At 32.2% G+C, this 13,776-nt stretch overlaps 1 protein-coding gene across 2 annotated transcripts in view; it reads left to right on the top strand.

The window, feature by feature from the left end:
* The window catches only part of DPYD (dihydropyrimidine dehydrogenase), a 968,100-nt gene that overhangs the window by 280,949 nt on the left and 673,375 nt on the right, over positions 1 to 13,776 (top strand). The window lies entirely within an intron of this gene.

Raw genomic sequence — 13,776 nt, 5'->3', positions numbered from 1 at the left:
CAGAAATTCTTTGCTTCTCTAGTGGTAAGAAAATCATTAGCTCTTGTGTAGCCATATGATGGAAACTAGATCACTAATATTAAAATGCAAATTTGTTACAAGATGAAGTAGCAACATGCTGTTATACAATTTGTCAGCAAAGGGGTGGACAGGTCTCTCCTTTTGGATTCCTTCCTAGCCATTCTGGTTATCAGAAACATTGAAATGTCCTCTCTGAAGGTTTTCTTTCAACACTTAACATAAATGGCTAAATGAGAGATATCATTTATTTTGTTATTCTAATTTCAGAAGGATTCTTGAAGGTTTAAACACGATCACTTTCCTATCCTTTGATGTAAATTTGAAGGAAATGTTTATCATTTTAATTTTTTTTCTTTATTCTTACTGTTTTTTAAGCTAATGGCTCACTTGCTCTACCTAATGTCTGATTTTCTTAAAGAATCATTTTGAACATAAAAACAATGGTCCATTCCCTAGATTTAAGTGATCCTTCACCAATTTTAATGTATCTTGAAGTCTAAGTCACATTTTACTGTTATTAATAAATCAGTACTCATCTCTGCCTGCTTCCTGACAGGTTTATTCTAAAGTAGCTCTATAGGGAGTGAGAAAAATGGAAACACTTTGGGAACCAGAGTACTTGCAATAAATCTTTGGCTTTAACTTCTTTCTTTTCTTTTCTCCTTTTTCTGTTCTTTTCCTTTCTTATCTTTCATTTTTCTTTCTCTTTTTTCTTTTTCTTCTCCCCTTCCTTCACCTTTCTATTTTTGTTTCTCTGTCTGTATGTGTGTCCCTATTTCTATCTCTCTCTTTGTGTATATCCCTGTCTTTCTGTGTGTGTATCTGTCTGTCTCTGTCTCCTTTTCTGTATCTGGCTCTGGCTCTCTCTGATTCTCTATGGCTCTTTGTTTCCCTCCCTCCCTTTCCCTTCATAAAAAGTAAATTTAAAGTAGTTTTAGATTTGCCAGATAATTTTACGGAATGATCAACATGTTAAGGACTCAAAAGAACCTTTGCTTAATTCATAACATTCATTTACACTCCTCTGTAAATTGAGCATTCAAAGCAAATTCGTTTTCATTCACTGCTTGATGTTAAACTTCATGAAAAAGACATGCATCCAAATAGCACAAGATAAAATGAAACAATGTGGAGAGATGAATATGACAGAGATTGTTGTTTGTCCTTCGTTCTCAAAAAGGATCATGAGATCAGGGATATGTTGCTATGACATGCAAGTGAAGTGGATTTAAGTGAGGGAGGGCTGTGTCTCTGCTCCAGACTCAGAAAAATAATGGTTAGACATTAGCCTTCCACTTAGATTGTTTCCATTTTCTTCAGATAAAACTGCTACCATAGAAAGAGCCTAAACATGTGTCTAAAATAGTTTTCTTATCAAATGGCTTCCATGTGTATTTAAAACTGAGCTCATGGTCCAAGCTAAGATTTTTTTTTTTTTTAACTTTCAATTGATCTTGCTAGATTTCTTCTCCCCCATTCCCCTCATTGTTGTGTATTTACTTTTCCCTGTCAAGTCAAATACAAAAAACTCTGTGGTCTTACCAAGTTTACATTTTAGGAAGGCAAAATTAACATTACAGAAGAATTTAAGGAATATTATTTGAAAATTTAAGCAATGTCATCAAGGAAAGTCATTTTCAGGAGGAATTCACTAGCAAGGAAGGGTGTGTGTGTGTGTGTGTGTGTGTGTGTGTGTGTGTGTGTGTGTGTTTGTGTGTGTGTATGTGTGTGTGGAAAGAGAATCTCCCTGATCTTTGGTTATAACTCCAGGGACTCATGACCACAAACGTTCAGAATTTGTGTATAAGCGTATGTCTTCTAACCATACCCTTAGGGTTTTTTCTTAGAGTCCCTTCTCCCTCTATGTTGTTTTACTTCATCAACACATCAGATCTCATGGATTTATATATCATCCACGGTGATGATTCTCAAATCTGCTATTATGAACAAGCTGATTTTAGAAAGGCCTGGAAAGATTCATACAAACTGATGCTGAGCAAAACAAGCAGAATCAAGAATATATTATCTACAGTGACAGCAAGGTTATGCATTGACCAACTATGAAAGACTTGGTTCTGCTCAGCAGTTCAATGATCCAAGGCAATGCCAATAAACTTTGATAGAAAATTCCATCTGCATCCAAAGAGAGAAATATGGAGATTGAATATAAATCATCACATGATATGTTCACTGTTTTTTTCTTTTTCTTCTGTTTTTTTTTCTCTCATGATTTTTACTTTGTGTTCTGATTTTTTTCTCCCAATATGTCATAAGGAATTTTTTTAAATGCATATGCGTGTATAATCAGAAAAAATAAAATTAAAATCAAACAAACAAAAAGAAAACAAATGTACCTATCTTCCCCAATTTCTCTCCTGAACTTTAATCTCACATTTCCAATTGCTACATAGGCATCTATCTAGTCATCTTGCACCTTGATTACTGCAGTAAACTGCTAAGGGTCTCCCTGCCTCAAATCTTTTCCCACTCCAATCCATTATCCATTCATCCACTAAAGTGATTTTCCTAAAACATAGGTCTGATCATGTCACTCTTAGTACCTCCCAACTCTATGAATTCCAGTGGCTCTCTTTTGCCTCTAGGAACAAATATAAAATACTTGGTTTTTATTCCATCAGCTTAAAAGCCCAGTGAGAAGAGCAGTAGTTTGCAGTCTGTGAAATTATGGATTTTTCTTTTGATTCCTGGTCCTTCTCCAGGATGAATACCTCCTATTGTGCTGACCTCTATCAACTTTATTTACACTTAGGGCAGGGAGGCTCCAGAGAAGCAGTGATTTGGGTTTTCCCCAAGATGTCCCAGTCATCAGTCACTTTTTTCAGTAGGAGCAGCAGTGCCTACAACCACAGCCTGCCTGAGGTGCTCCTCTTTTTTTACTCTAAGAAGCTCAGAAGTCTAAGTCCTAGGATAAAAGAAGACAGGAAGCAAATCTTTGACCTCATCATGTATAAGTTTTTTTTTTTCTCTCTCTTAATGCAAAATATCATCCCCAATGAGAATTAGAGTTCATTCAGATCTTAGGTAAGAATTGAAAGATCAGGTCTACTCTCATGTTTCAAAATGATCAAAAATCATTCTGCCAGTTTCTCTTTCAGTTGTCATCTCAGGGACATGGCCAATACATTAAAAAAGAGAAAAGAAGATTAAGTAGGACACATATCTTATTTCTAAATTTTTAAATTTACATGTTATTTCCTACCAATAAAAGCTTTTGAGGACAGAGAAAAGTTTCATTTTGTTTTTTTCATGTGATAGTGCTCAGTAGAGTGGTTGGCTTACAATAAATGCATAATTAATTTATTTTGAATGGATGTATAGGAGTCAAACTGATTATAAATGAGTTATTATTGACTATTAGTAAATAATAGTAATATCTCCCAACTGCATAGGGCTGTAAGTTTACAAAGTATCATGCATAAATTATATTTTGTAAACCTCACAACAACTCTCATGGTCAGATACTATTATTATCTCCTCTTTACAACTGAAGAAATGGACTGAACATAAAATGTTCAGTCACTTGCCATAACTAATAGGCATTTGAATAAAGATTTTTGAACTCAGTTCTTCCTAACATTTTTCCATTGTGGTATAGTTCCTCTCATCTGATCTTGTGATGTATACATGTAGTTGTTAAAAATAGGTAAAATTAATCCAGAATATTTATTTATTTCAAAATTCTATTCATTTCATAGTTATACCAATTTTAGAATTAGATTTATTACCTCCACCAAATTTTTCCACAATCCACAGCAAGTATCTCCCTTTGGGACTCCTTGGGACATTTCTCTGCTAATTTTATAGGATGGCTACTTAAGATTAATGAATTTCAGAATTCCATTCCTGCCCCCTGGGTCAAATTGGGAGTCACCTAAAATATACTCATTCACAAAACTATTAGGAACCTGAGGGGAAAACTATATTATGAATCACACTGAATTTCAATCAAGGAAATTATAAAAATACTATTATTGTCTCCAGCCAAAAATCTGATATAAATAATTTGCTTATGCTATGGCATAATGCAAAATAAAAGAAAAATGTTAGAATAGACAATTGTGATTGATATTTGACATTCAAAGGAATATAAATACATCTTGCAAGTGAATTGACCAAAGGTTAAGGAAGTAGAGGAAAAGAGGATGTGTTTTTTAAAAATGATATAACCTGTAATATAAAAGTCAGAAACAATATAGGCAGTATGCTATTTTATGTAAACTTTCCATTTCATCTTTCCAATGAGATGCAGGAAGAATAAGATTGCAAAGGAAGAAAAGAAAAGATAGGGAAAATGGAATTGGCCATCAATAGTTTCTATTGTCTCTTATTTTCACTGTGTATTTCCAGTTTTGTTTCCTAGCATTTCTCTGGGAGTCAGTACAGTGACTGTGACCCCACTTTAGAGTCTGTTTTTGCCCCAGGGATATATGGACTACAGGGGTGATTCATCTACCTCTATACGAGAGAGATTTTCCTAGTTCAATTAGTTGTACCAATATTACTTCAATAAAATAGGTTAAAAATAATAGTTCGGTGTAGATTTTGTTATCTTTCTCTTGAGTGTTTTTAAAATTTGCTGCACATATACAAACCTTGGAAAATATATTTTATAATGTTCAAGGTTTTTATTGAAATTTCTGAGTATTATAAGTGCATTATGTTTACAGAACCAACTTGATCCATAGTCTCATCCAGGCTTTACAAAAAAAAAATATTGGAAATGATGAATTGGCTCCACTTTATACATCAAAATACATACAGGAAAGTGCCTTTCTACAGATACTATACAGGATGAGGAGTTAAAATTCAATCAAAAGCCTAATTCTGTTTACATGCTCGTTGTGTTTCATTTCACTGAAGTTAACCATTATTTGAGAATTGAAAATCCATTTGAAAGGAATGATAAGTAAAAGAACACTGATACAAATTTGCAAAATTATTGGAGTGCCTGAAAATTTCTAGGAAAACATTGAATTTTTAATTGTCATCTATACTTACAAAATTCCATTACTAATTTCTAGTTATAACGAATAAAAACTTATGTGTTAATATTTGCATTCAAGTACACTATTCCTTTCCAATATACATAATTAGTTTAATGTATGCCTCTGCAGCCTACATTTTAACGATTGCTAAACACAAAATGTTCAGTATTGTACATTTCTTGACACTGCAGCTGCAACTAATGTGTATGAGCACAAAATAGAAATGGTCTTCTTGTATTCTGGCAGATGAAATTAAGCAAGGTGGATCTCTGACTGGAGAATAGAGTTTCCTAATTTTTCCTCTCCTCAATTTGGATATAGCCTATCTTTTGAGTTACTGTTCTAAGCAAACTGATTTTCTAATTTAATGAGTTCTTTAAAAAATAAGAATAAACAAGTGTATCACCCAAAATGATTCTTAAGCATTTAATGATTAACCAAGGAGACAGAACAAAGAATGTTGCATCCATAACTGAAGCATTTGAGATCCAACCTCTCTGTGATATTTACAGCTTTTGTGCAGTCAAGTAACTTCACAGCCCTGACTTTGAATTTTTTCATCAATTATATGAGGAACCGGACTAGATAAGTCAGCCTCAAATGGTTTTCTCATTTTATATCTGTGAGGCTACACATAGCTAACTTGATAAAATATTTATTAATATTTATTATTCTCTCTTTGAGTCTGGCTCTAAAACATCTCTTTTTTTTTTTAATCCATCCCCTAGTTCAGATCATCCTTATCTCTTACCTAAACTACTATAATAGAGTCCTATTATTATAATATATAATAGAATTCTATTTGGCTTCCATGGCTTTGATTTTTTTCCCCTCACAACATCATGTTACATACATAAAAATGAGCAAAGAAAATGTAACAAAACAAATCAGTTTCTACTTTCAAGGATTTCACTTTCTAATGGGGGAATGAAAACTGTTTTTTTTTCCTGTCATCTTAGCCAATCTGGGAGCTATGACTGGTACTTTGGAGATGTCTTAATTTGCATTTCTCTAATCAGTAGTGATTTAGAATTTTTCACATGACTAGTAGCGGCTTTAATTTCTTTGTGTGAAAATTGTCTGCCCATGTCCTTTGACTATTTGTCAACTGAAAAACATCTTGTATTCTTATAAATTTGAGTCAATTCTCTATGTATTTTAGAAATGAGGCCTTTATCAAAAACCGTGGATGTAAATTTTTTCCCTCAGTTTTCTGCTTCTCTTTTAATCTTGGCTGCATTGATTTTGTTTATAGAAAACTTTGTAATGTAATCAAAATTGTCCATTTTGCATTTCATAATGTTCTCTAGCTCTTTGGCCTTCCTTCTCCACAGATATCAGAGCTGAACTATCCTTTGCTCTGTTAATTTGTTTATAGTATCATCCTTTATGTATAAATCATGAACCCATTTTGACTTTATCTGAGTATATGGTATTAGGTGTTGGTCAATGCCTATTTCCTGCCATAATATTTTCCAATTTTTCCATCACCTTTTTTTTTTTCAAATACTGAGTTTTTAGAGGATGACAACTCTTAAACAGGAGTTAAAATATATGTATAACCTGTAAATATATATGATGCACCTATTCTGTGTGAAATATTATGCTGGACATGGGTATAACACTAAAAGAAAATAAGTCTTGCTTTCAATGGGCATTGTAACAGATAAGACAATATATACAAGTAGTTGCCCAAAATATACAAAGTAAATTATAATGGCTGCTGGTTTCTGGGGCAGGATACTGTGGGGAAAAAATGCCACTTATTTCATTAAAAGCCTCCTACAGATGATACTTTGAAGGGGGTTAAATATTCTGTATCAAAGATGAGAGAAGAATGCACTCTAGACATGGAGGCCAAAGATTCAGGCATGGGCTATGGAATGTAATATATGGTAAACATCAAGTTGGACAATTTGGTTGACTCATAGAAATCATGAAGAGAATTAACTGTGGAATAAACTCAAAAAGGCAGCTTGAAGTCAAGTAATTGAATCCTCTGCCTACTAAAAAATAAATTATATCTAATGTTCTAAGTAATAGTGAGTCAATGAAACTTCTTGATCAGGAGAGTGACAGGCTCAGACATATAATCTATTCTTACCTATGATTTTTATTTCTATGTGTAATGTGTAGTAATAGAGGAAGAGAGAGGTAGAAGTCATGGAAACTACTTAGAATCTTATTATTTTAGTGTAAATAAGAGTTAATGAGGATCTAAACTAGGGTTTGGATAAAAGAAGTATTGATTGAATATGAGATTATAAACATGTATGACTGGAAAGGATGGTGGTGCATTTATATTTCTATAAGAGGTATAAGGAAAGGAGTTCTAAAAGTTGCATATTAAAGTAGAAAAGGTCCCTGACCCCCCAAAAATAAGGTAAAATCATCCTCAAAGAAGAATATTTCTTCGTTTACCAGGTTTTTCTACAAAAATTTTGTTTTCAAATAATTTTATAGATATTATGTCACCATGAAAACATCTAAATTTGTAGTATAATAAAGCCATGTATAACCTTCATATAATGGTTGAGCCAGAATGGTTTTCAATCATTCAATATCACACTAAATCCATCAATTAGCATTTATGAACACCTACTAAGTAAAGGCACTATATTAAACATTTAGGATACAAAACGAGGCAAAAGATTGTTTCTGTCATCATATAGCCTACAAACTAGTGGGAGAGATGACAAATTAACATATTCATTCAAACAGAAAGCATGTGAGGAAAAAATAAAAAATAATTAAGAGAAGAAAAAGCACTAAAATTAAGAGGGATTAGGAAAAAATTTTCTGTAGAAGATGGGAATTTAATTGGGAATTGAAGGAAAAAGGAGAACCCAATATACAGAAATGATGAAGGAGAATGTTTCAGGAGTGGGAGAAACTGGAGAAAATTCCTAGAGTGGAGAAATGGAGTGTCTTGTTCAAGGAACAGCAAGGAGGCCAAATATTAAATAAGAATGGAGTTAAAATGTTGTAAAAGGGGGGAAGGCAAAAATGAATCATCTAAACTGTATAAATGTTGCATAGAAGATATAACTGAGATTTTATATGGTCCAAGGTAGTATAATGTTAATTAGAATAAAGATTTACAAAAATCTCATTGTTCTTTTCCTTCCTTTTACAGAGACAGAATGGCATAGTGGGTAAATGGCCAGACATTTTTGACATAAGGAATACCTGAGTTTAAATTCTACCTCTAGGGCATACTTGCTATGTAACCATGGGAAAGTCACTTAAAGGACCCTTACTTGCCAATCTACTAAAAGGGAGGAAATTTTCACTCATGAAGACCTTTACATTGATGAAAGTATGGAAAATATCTTTCCCACATTAATTTATCAATGTATAGCAATGCTCTATGACTATATGTGAGTGTGTATATACATTTTTAACTTGCCTCTGTATATTTACCTTGCTTCCTACTGTCATTGTGGCATAAACTTCTTGAAGTCAGAGGTTATACCCTCTATTTAGTACAGTGCCATAAAGATAGTATATCTTTAATTGGTGTTTATTGAACAAATATTTGAAAAAATCTCTTCTATGTTAATAGGTGTATATAATAAGTACATTGTAGACATTTAGAAAATAAACATCAGTTAATTAACCATGAATGGTATATTTAACTGATCACAAAGTTTTTTTCCCTTTTTTCTTGAATAACTTGTCTTGGGTTTTTGGTTCTACAAGGTTTCAGAGTGAAAAAGAAAAGAATAAAGAAAGAGGTAGTGAAAATATAATCTATGATTTTGACTGTAGAACCCATCAGCTATTAAGTAGATCCTCTGTGCCAGTTAGTGCACTAAACTCTGGGGATATCTACATAGAAATTACAAAACCAAAACCTCCATCTTAGCAAGAAGCTGATATACTCTGGGAGCATACAATATAGAAATATAAAGTAGATCCAGAATATATGCAATACAAGTACATCATAATTTTCAGGAAAGGGGGAAAAGAAACATATTATAAACTTGAGTCAAAGGGAAAATGTACCACATATAGAAAGTGGTTTATGGATTGAGCTTTGAAAGAAACTGATGATTCTATGGGATAAACACAAGAACTTAATCATTTAATCGGATAGTATTCTTGACATATACTATGTATGTTTGACATATTATAATTATCATATCCCTCTCTAAGGCACTTTATGCCATCCAAATTAATGGAGCAGTTTAACATTTTTGATCTATTGCTGTAATATCTCTTTGCTTGCAATCTCAGAAACTCTGTGTTTGAAAACAAAATGGTAGACTGTCTAGGTGATGTGCCTAATCCAAAACTAAGACAAATCACCAAAATAATCAATCACAAGTTGTATTTATGCTTACCTTTACCAGGTCACTTAGAAATAGGATGCTTGCTGATGAATAATTGTAAGATTAATGACCTTTGATAGTTATTCTCTTGTTCTAATTTCCTGTCATATTTGAATAAAATTATCATCATCAGTTGACATTTGAAACATTAGCAAAATCATTTTTAAATGAACACTTTCTGCAGAATCAAGTTTAATTTTCTTTTAGAAACAGACTTACTGAAGAAGTTCCTCAAAAAATACAATGGACTACTTACAGAATGATAGAATGTGATTTTTGCAGTCCAAATGCAAGTAACATTTGTTAAAGTTTGACTTGTTCCTGTTTTAATGTCTTCTTTTTTAATATCATAATTAATAGAAAGAAATTAAGATTCAGTAGATTTTCTTAAATATCTGCCATTCTTCCTCAAAAATTTTTAGAAATCTATTAAAACATACTCAGTGTTGGCACAATGATTGATAATAAAACTGTAGGACAGGATGAATAGGTTGGAATGATTTTCATCATCATGTTTAAGTTTGTTAAAAGTGATATATTAATATCTAAGAGTCCAAATGTGATCAAACAGTAAAGTTCTGGAATAATAACTGAGAGATTTGTTGAGATATATTTCTATTTTAGATTTAGACATTTTGTTATTATAATTTTTGAAATAAATGCATAGAATAAGACAGAGAATAAAACTGGTGATGAGATTTGGGAGCTCTCTACTGGTATATGAGTAGCTACTCTACTCATACATTTTATTGATTTTTGAAATACTTATGCTAATGTTATATTTGCAGTGAAAACATCTTTATTGTTTACATCTCATTTTGGAATATGTGAGCAATCAATATTGGCTATATTAAAGTTTGGGAAATTGGAATGTAAATTATATGAATTACATGTTATAGTCTTGGTTGATAATAATATATATTTAACTGTAATTACATAACAATGAAACAAACATTTTCAAAATGGACATTTAAATTTACAAATACTGAAGAAATTTAAGTTCTTTTCAGAAAATTATATTTTGCTTATTTTTAGATAATACATGATCAGCTTAACTTCAACTTTATATAACTATTGAAGTGCATTGTGCAAAAGAGTTATACAGGAGCTAACTATATTTTTAGGAGATTAACATATCCCAAGATTCATAGAGAGATGAGATATTTTAGAGAGTGCAATGATTTTATAGTCAAGAGACAGGATCCAAATCCAACTGTGCAGCAAGCTACTCAATTAATTTCAGGCTCAATTTCCTATATGTGAAATGGGAATAATAATAACCTATCACTCACAAGGTTGTTGGAGGATTAAGCAATATAACATAGATATAATCCTTTGAAAACCTTATACATTATATAATCCTAGCTATTATTATTATTATTTTAGTAAAATTATTTTGTTGCTAACCTCATATCATTGTAAACTTTGTAAACCAGAAACCACTATGTAAAAGTCAGTTATTATTTTTATTATAACCTCATTTGTAAAGTTAGAATATTAATGATCATTACACTAAAGAAGCAATATATATATGCCAATTATTTTTCTTTTTATGTCATGTTTTGTGGCATAATGGAGAGAACATTGGACTTCAAAACAAAAAAACACAATCCTAACTTATAGATTTATTAGCTGTTTTAACTAGGAATGCCATTTAACCTCCATGTACCTCAATTTCATCTTTTTAAAATGATGAAAATGGACTTAGTAACCTCTTAAGTCCCGACCAGCTCTAAATTTATGATTCTATGGCCTATACACAAATCCTGCCTTAAATACTTACTACATTTATGAACTTTGGCAACTCAACTAATTTTGACTTCATTTCCTACTTTGAATTGGGGACAATAATGTCTATCAAACTGTTAATTAGCAGAGTTATTAGAAGATTCAAATCAGGTAATATGTAAAGTGTTTTGTAAATATGCAATGCTACTTACTAATTATGATGGTACAATTAATTTTTTTATTTTAGACATTTCAAAAGTTTATGGCTTTTTTCTGCATTTTTTTTCTTTCATAAATCTGTGGTAGAACTGCAGAAAACTTCCATCTAGAAATTCCTCATGTTTTTCTTACATATTTAAACAGCTGTTTGGAGACTCAGAGGTTAATTGACTTGATTTGTATGAAAATCACGACATGACCCTAGATATTCCTTACTTTAAAAGAGTTATGCCTTCTATTAATTATCCTATGTTGCCCCTCTCAGTCTTATATCTTGATATACAGTGCGTTTTAAACGTATAAGCACTTAGGACATATTCAATTGTGGTCTTTCCTTATATTTTTAACAAGGATGCTTTTACAGCTATTTTGGTGGCTGGGTGGCATATTTAGAATATGAGACATTTTAAAGAGGGAGATTGTGATTTGTTTTTCTTTGTATCCCCAATATAGCAAAGTGTTGGATATACAGTAAGCACTTTAAAGTAGTATTAATTAATAGTTTCTAGACTTGTAATTAAGTCAAAAATTAATTTATTTAGTTCTTTCTATTTGACAGACAGTATACTAGGTACTGATAATACAAAAATAAATAAATTTGTTCAGAATTGCCACCACTTTATTTCTTATTCAACTTCTGGAATAAGAAATCGCCACTTTACAAAAATTTTGGGAAAACTGGAAAATAATATGTCAGAAAGTCAGCATAGATCTACATCTTATACCCCATACCAAATTAAGGTCAAAATGGATACAAGATTTGGAAATAAAACATAATAACCATAAACAAATTAGGAGAACAAGAGGCTATTTACTTATCAGATCTTTGAAGAAAGGAGGATCAAAGAAGAACTAGAGAACATTATGAAAGGCAAAAAGAACAACTTTGATTATAATAAATTAAGAAAGATTTTGCAGCAACAGAACTAACAGAAAGAAGATTAAATGGGAAGTACAAAGCTGGGGAAAAATTTTTTATGGCTAGTGTTTCTGATAAAGGTCTCTTTTCTAAAATATATAAAGAACAAATTTATAAGAATATACATCATTCTCCAATTGATGAATGATCAAAGGATGTGAGCAGACAATTATCAGATGATGAAATTAAAGCCACTTGTAGTCACATGAAAAAAATTCTTTAAATCACTATTGATTACAGAAATGCAAAATAAAACAACTCTGAGGTACCACCTCACACCTCTCAGATTGCCTAAGATGACAGAAAAATATAATGATACATGTTGGAGATGATGTGAGAAAACTGGGACACTAAAGTATTGTTGGTGGAGTTGTGAAATGCTACAACCATTCAGAAGAGCAATTTGAAATTATGCTCGAAGGGCTATAAAACTGTACACACCCTTTGATCTGGGAGTGCCATTACTGACTCTGTATCCCAAGGAAAGGAGGAAAAAGGACCCACTTGTGCAAAATGTTTGTAGCAGCTCTTTTTGTGGTAGCAAAGAATGGAAAAGAAACTTATTGACTGGGAAATAAATGGCTGAACAAATTGTGGCACATGAAAGTAATGGAATATTATTGTTCTACAAAAGTTATGAACGAACTGATTATAGAAAAGCCTATAAAGATTTACATGAATCAATGTATCTGTCCTTAATAACCTCTTGTAGAATAAATACTATCCATACTTTAAATTGTCTCTTCTGGATGTATTTTCTAGGTCACCTATTCTGCCATTTAGGCATTTCACATTTTCTCCCATTTTTTCACTATTTTTAGTTTATTTGATTGATTCTTGCTGCTTCACAAAGTCTTTAACTTACATTCGTCTTGTTGTAGTTTTGAATGTGCGATTTTCATCAGCTATCTTTTACATCTTTTTCCATTTGTTTTATTCCACTGTTTAAGTAGTTGTTTTCTTCAAACAGTTTTGTTCCTTTCCTTTTCAAACCGTTGACTCGCTTATGTGTACCTCTCATTTATTTTTTATTTTTTTTTATTTTTTCTTCTACCTCTCTTATTTGCCTTTTGAAGTTTTTTATGAGCACTTCCAAGAAGCCTCTTTGGGCTTGAGACCAATTCATATCACTCTTTGAGATTTCTCTTGTGGACATTCTGTCCTGCTCTGAGTTGGCATTTTGGTCTGTTCTGTCACCATAGTAGCTTTCTGTGGTCAAGTTTCTTTTCTATTTCTTGTTATTTTCTTTCCTTTTCTTTTGGTATTTCCTCCTTTTTTTGTTTTACTTTTATGGTTGAGCTCTGCTCCTGGGGTAAAGGGAACCCTATCCAAGCTTCCTGGGCAGGTCTAAGCCTTGGCTTTGAGTGCAGATGCTCCATGTGTTTGCAGGGGTAGCTTTGCCTGCTTTTTTTCAGGAAACAGCCTGGTTTCCCAGAGTTTGCCTTCTGAGCTGGGACTGGGGACTGCCCCCCTGATATGCTCCTCTACTAAGCCAGGATCTAGGGTCTTAGTTGCTGATTTACTGTCGTTAAGAACCTCTCACTGACTT

The sequence above is a fragment of the Sarcophilus harrisii genome, chromosome 4, assembly GCF_902635505.1.
Source record: "Sarcophilus harrisii chromosome 4, mSarHar1.11, whole genome shotgun sequence".
NCBI lineage: Eukaryota > Metazoa > Chordata > Mammalia > Dasyuromorphia > Dasyuridae > Sarcophilus > Sarcophilus harrisii.
Note: the sequence above shows the minus strand (reverse complement) of the source record. Positions and strands in the feature narration are given on the sequence as shown.